Source organism: Protopterus annectens, chromosome 1.part2 (genome assembly GCF_019279795.1).
Source record: "Protopterus annectens isolate FY-2018-M chromosome 1.part2, PAN1.0, whole genome shotgun sequence".
NCBI classification, from domain to species: Eukaryota; Metazoa; Chordata; order Ceratodontiformes; family Protopteridae; genus Protopterus; species Protopterus annectens.
In genome coordinates, this window is record NC_056727.1 from 1,018,613,549 (window position 1) to 1,018,619,548 (window position 6,000).

Below are 6,000 nucleotides of genomic sequence, written 5' to 3' on the forward strand. Positions count from 1 at the left end.
TGGTCCGCTTTCATGGCTCCGATTTTATGCTTGAAAAATTGTAACCCTTTTTTTGGTTTACATTTCTTCATGCTTACGCTATGCCTGCACCACTTCATGAATCACTATATACCTTCATTTGCATGCTACACTGCTGCACATGGGGTAATTAGCATACATCCGCTGGGAGCTCCGCAGTTCTGGCGTACGCTGGTAGTGCATGTGGAAACAGCTCGTACCTGAATCGCTCGGCAGCCATATTTGGCGCTAGATCCCTGACACTACTCCGGCGCCTGGTGCAAGCTTCATGAATCCCGGGGAGGATTTACCTTTCTCAATGCCAAACTATTGGAGGGGCCAACTCTAAATAAAATTCTTGGTATTGTAGTTTATCAGATCAGTTATAACATGTTCCACAGCTTTGCAGATGAAGCTTGTAAGACAGAGTAGTCTGTAATTAATTGGGTCAGTTGTAAGGCCACACTTAGCTAAGTATAGGTTAAATATTTTAAGGAGTGTATTTGCAAGGGCATGTTTAACAGCATTAGTTAAGCAATTGAGTATATTATCAGGTTCTATATCAGATTATCGCACTCTTAAAAGTTTGAACATCATATGGTCGACACCATATGTTGAAACTCTTAAAAGTTCGAAAATCAAATAAAAAAAACAGAAAAAAACTACCTGAAAGGTTAAGCAGGGGGGCAAGACCCCTGCACCCCCACACCCCCACTCTTTAAATATACCAACTCCAAGATCACACTACAGTGCAGACAATGGAAAGCTTCCATTTCTGCACTGTACGGAGATCTCCATTTAAAAGTTCGATCATATGGTGTCGACCATATGATGTTCAAACTTTTAAAAGTTCGACATCGTAATATAGACCCTATCATCAGGTCCCATTTAGGAAGCATTTTGCTCAGAATATGGTATTTACAGTTAATAGGGAGAATAAGGAATTCAGATATTTCAGGGCTTTAGCTAGATGTCTTGGGGTAAAACTGGCACTAAATGTGTTTGCGAGGATATTGGGAATGCTTTTTGAGTTAGTATAGGTGTTATTATTATGAATGAGTTCATAGCAATGTAGGGTATTATTTCTTAGTTTTGTAACATAATTAAAGAAAAATTCATAATTATCCTTAGCTTTAGAAGCCAGCCTAAGTTCACGGGCTCTTTTGGTGGACCTGAAGTGTTTATCATTTTTTTTGTAATATTTTTGATTTCCTTCATAAGAGAATTTTTTATTTGGATTTAAGGTTGTTCCTTCTTTTGTCATATAGTTTATTTATAGTGATGAACATGGACTACAAAGGTGGAGTATTTTCGAATTTCCCATAATACCTCCTTCTTGTAAGGACTGCTGGCTCTATACATTTTTCTGAATAGACGTAGAGTTCATTGGTGAGGCTTGCTGCGATATCAAGATTGTGGAGATGCAGTCATAAGTGAATTTTGATATTGTATCATAGAATAAGTTGAGCTTGACATGTTTGTAGTCCTTATATTCAGCGCAGTTTGCTGTGTGGACTTTTCTGAGTTTAAGGGAGAATGTCATACGCCTGTGGTCAGACCTTCCTGGGGAATTAGGTACAAGAGAAGGAGAAGGAGGGCAAGAAGCAGCCATATTTGTAAGAATCGTGTCAAGAATTCCGTGCCCTCTACTAGGTTTATTTACCAACAGCTCAAGATAAATTTTGTTTATTAAGTCTATGAGTTTTTGGGCATATCCTTCATTGGAGATATAGGTGTCCCATATTAATAAAGGGTTGTTAAAGTCACCAAAAGTAATGGAGTTTTTTTTAATAGGGAGGTCATTTAGAGCACTGAGGATACTGAGGCTTACATGGGGCAAAGAAGATGATCTGTAACAAGTTATTATTAGATAATTAAACCAATCTACGGTAACATGTTTTTTTTTTTATTTTATTTATTTAACATTTATTAACCGGGAAAGTCCGACTTGGAACAAAGCCAATTTTCAGCAAAGGCCCAGGGAGAAACGCTCCAGATGCATGTCTTTATAACATGGGAGGAAACCAATGCACCCAGTGAAAACCCACAACAATGCAGCGAGGACATGCAGACTCCACACAGAAGGCACCCCAGCCAAGAATTGAACCGGAGAACCTCTTGCTGTTAAGTGACAATGCAAACTGCTGCACCACTGTGCCATCCAAATATGGAGACTCCATCATAGTTGCCACTGAGTCAGAATACATAAAATGTTTAAAACCCCAGTATAGACTGAGTGCTCTCTTTATGGTTAAACCAACTTTCAGTAACTAAGCATATACATACATGTACACAATTAAGCATAACTAAGCATATATATATATATATATATATATATATATATATATATATATATATATATATATATATATATATTTATATATATGTATATAGACATGTTTTTCAAATACAGGAGTTCCTCAAGGTCAAACAATTTATTGCTTAGAGTTCTGGGATTGAGAACAACTTAATGTGATTTGATTTTCGGACTAATGTGCTAGTTATGTTGGAAGGCAGATTGACTGGACTCTGCCTAAAAAGGGAATGGTAGGCAGCTAAGTCTTTAGCCAGCATGGAGAATCCTTGGAATGAGAGATGCAGGCCATCTTTAGCAAAGCAAGTTGGATTGTTAAGCATCTTATCTCATGCTGATACATACCAGATACCTAGAAATAACATCAAGCTATTTAAGTAATTACTAAAGTTAGTTATTTTTTCTTTGTATCTGGGCATCATTTAATAGTCATGTAATATGCATGGAAAGTTCTGATGTATCTCTCTTCATGTTCCTCAGCATTTTACATCTAAAGTCATTCAGTCCCACGTTCTCCATTACCATGTCATAGGTCATATTTGTCAGGCATTAGAGTCCTTATGACTATTGTAAGATCAGATATCCTGGCACCTGAACAGAAACTCACTGTAACGCTCTCCTTGTCCAGTCTTGTGACTGATCACTGTACCTGACAGTAGAGACATTTATCACTATTGCTGATTTATTTCTAGGAGGCTTTGAGAGTGATTTTTTTATGGCCTCAATATAAGACATTTTGGTGTGATTAGTGAAGGGTTTTGATGGAGGTGTAGGAAACATGTAGAGCAAGATTTTAGGTGAGATAGATGCCTCCAGATTACTTAGGTATTTATACCTTTTGGAGATAGGTTAGTAATGTAGAGGAAAAATTCATTATCAGCAATCATAAGGCAGATTGTACCTTGTCTTAAGAGACATTATGCTAAAAGGGTGACAAAACAGTCTTGAAATTTCTAATCTTGTGAGAAAATTGCACTTGAAAGATTATTTTAAAGGTGAAAAGCATGATGTCAAAAATGTTAATAGCTATGTGAATAACAATAGCGATATTAGCTCTCAAGATGAAAGTTTTTATTCATGTGAATCAGATAGTGATGCCAATGCTTATTATAAATTTAACACTAGTAGTGTGGTTTATAAAACCACTTTTATTCCACCATTTAGAAACAAGTTTATATAACAATTTTCTAACCTAGTTCAATTTAATGTGGAAAAGGAATTGTCTGTTTTATAAAAATCAACATAATGTGGTGTATAACTTGAGTAAGGCAGAATAGCAAAGTTTATTGAAACCCAGCCAAAATAAACAGCTGATATTTAAACCAGCAGACAAAGGTGGTAAACCGGTTGCCTTAAGTTACACACAATATTTATATATGTGCTACACACATTTACAAAATGAAACTGTACACGAGATGGTGGACAGTGAATTTTATGAAAATGCATTGGTAGAATATAAAACTGTGATTAATAAAGGGTATAGGCTTAGATACTTCTTGTATAAGGGCATACAATATAAGTTTAATATAAAAGATAGTACAATAGCTTATTTTTATTGTGTCCCAAACATTCATAAAAATTTATGGAATCTACCAGGCTAACCTGTAGTTTCAGCCTTTGGGTATTTTACCCATAATCTGTCAACTTTTTTACATCAATACCTTTACAAAATAGTTGTCTCTTTACCTTCTTTTATTAAGGATGTTTTCCAAATTATTGACAAAATAAAAGCAGTGAAATGGGAAAAGGATATGTTTTTCATGGTAGTAGATGTTAGTCTATATACAAACATACAGCAAGAATTTGGTTTGGGAAGCAATATTATACTTTCTTAAGGATTCCCCTCATACGCATTATATTATCAAATTGGTAAAATTATGTTTAGAATATAACGTTTTCAAATTTAATGGAAAGTTAAATAGATAGCGACAGGGAACTGCAATGGGGGAAGCATTTGTCCCCATGTATGCGACTATCTTTATGGGGCTATATGAACAATTATATGTATATAATAATAATGTCTTTAGGAAGTATGTAGTTCAACATTACACATATATAGATGATGTGTTGTTTCTATGTAAGGGAGGGTAGAGAACAGGTAGAACAATTTGTTTTGGATTTACATCAAAATAGATTTAATATTAAATTTGATGGGCTCCAGGTAGGAGAAGAAGTCCATTATTTTGTATATTATTTTAAGAGGTAAGGTTAAAGGAAATATACAAACAAAAATATATATAAAATTTCAAGATCAAAATAATATACTTCATGGGGAAAGCTGTCACTCCCCACATACACTCAAATATATTCCTTCTGGAGAATGTATTCAAATAAAAAGGCTTTGTAATAACATTGAAGAAGGAGAGCAAGAAATTGATCAAGCTAAGCAAGTTTTTTTTTACAAACAAGGTATGAAGTTAAATGAATAAAAGAATCAATGGCAACATTATCAAAACATCACACTAAGATGGGGACAAAAGGTGGTAACAGAAAACAAAAGGTTTAATAGATAAGTTGGAAAGTATGTTTTTTGTTACTAGGTATACTCTCTTTTCAGTTAAACTTATTAGTATAGTTAGATATTTTTGGAACATGTTAGCTAAATGTATATATATATATATATATATATATATATATATATATATATATATATATATATATATATATTACTAGTCAGTTACAAGCTTCCTGTTCTAAGGGGAGAGGCATACAGGATTTCTTAGTGCATGGTAAATTTCAACTACCTAGTATGGATACGCATCAGGAAATACAACAAAAGGTACTATTTCCTGTGGCAAATGTAAATGCTGTGCACATGTAGTAAATAATTTTGATTATATCAATGGAAGAAAGTTTAAAGTTAATGGAACTTATGGGTGCCACAGAGAAAGAATAATATATGCAATATGTGGTCCTTGTAACAGATTTTATATTGGTGAAAGCAAAAGAAGCTTTGCAGCAAGAATAAGGGAACATATAAGGGATGTCACTGAGGGAAGAGATACTAATCCAGTAGCAGCACATTTTAAAGAGGTGCATAATAGTGATCTTAAGGATCTAAAAGCTACAGTTTTAGAACAAGTTATAAATGATGATATTTAAGTTAATAATATCAAACTTAAACTGTGGAAAAAAGAAACAAATTTTATTTTAAAGTATGGTACCCTTTACCCTGGGGTAAACAGGGAATGTAACCGGAGATGCATGTTATAAAAGTTTGCTACTTTTTAATTGGTAAAATGTATAATTGATTGATTAGTGGATGTATAAATAGATTGAAGCAAAAGGAAAATGGCATACTCTGTAAAGGCATTTTTGCCGAGGCACTAGAGGAGATAGTATTGCTTATTTTTTACCTTGCTTTATTAAATAATTTGTTTGTGGACTTCACTGGCTTTTTTGTGGTATTTTATCAGTTCTCTATTTTTCTTGGTGGTTATTAGGGTGACAAAACAGTCTTGTCCCAGATGTTGCAGATTTTAAAAGTAAAATGAAAAAAAAGGAGTTAATATTTATAGGTATTGTACAGAACAGGTTATTTCAAGCTTTAGCAGTCAAAGGGGTTGAACATCCCAACTCTATCTTCTGTTGTCCACCAATGAACAGGTGAGATGAGACTGGGTGGAGCTTCCAAAGAAAATTTTATAGCAAGGGCAGTTATCTGTGGTTTTCAATGGCCTAGAACTATT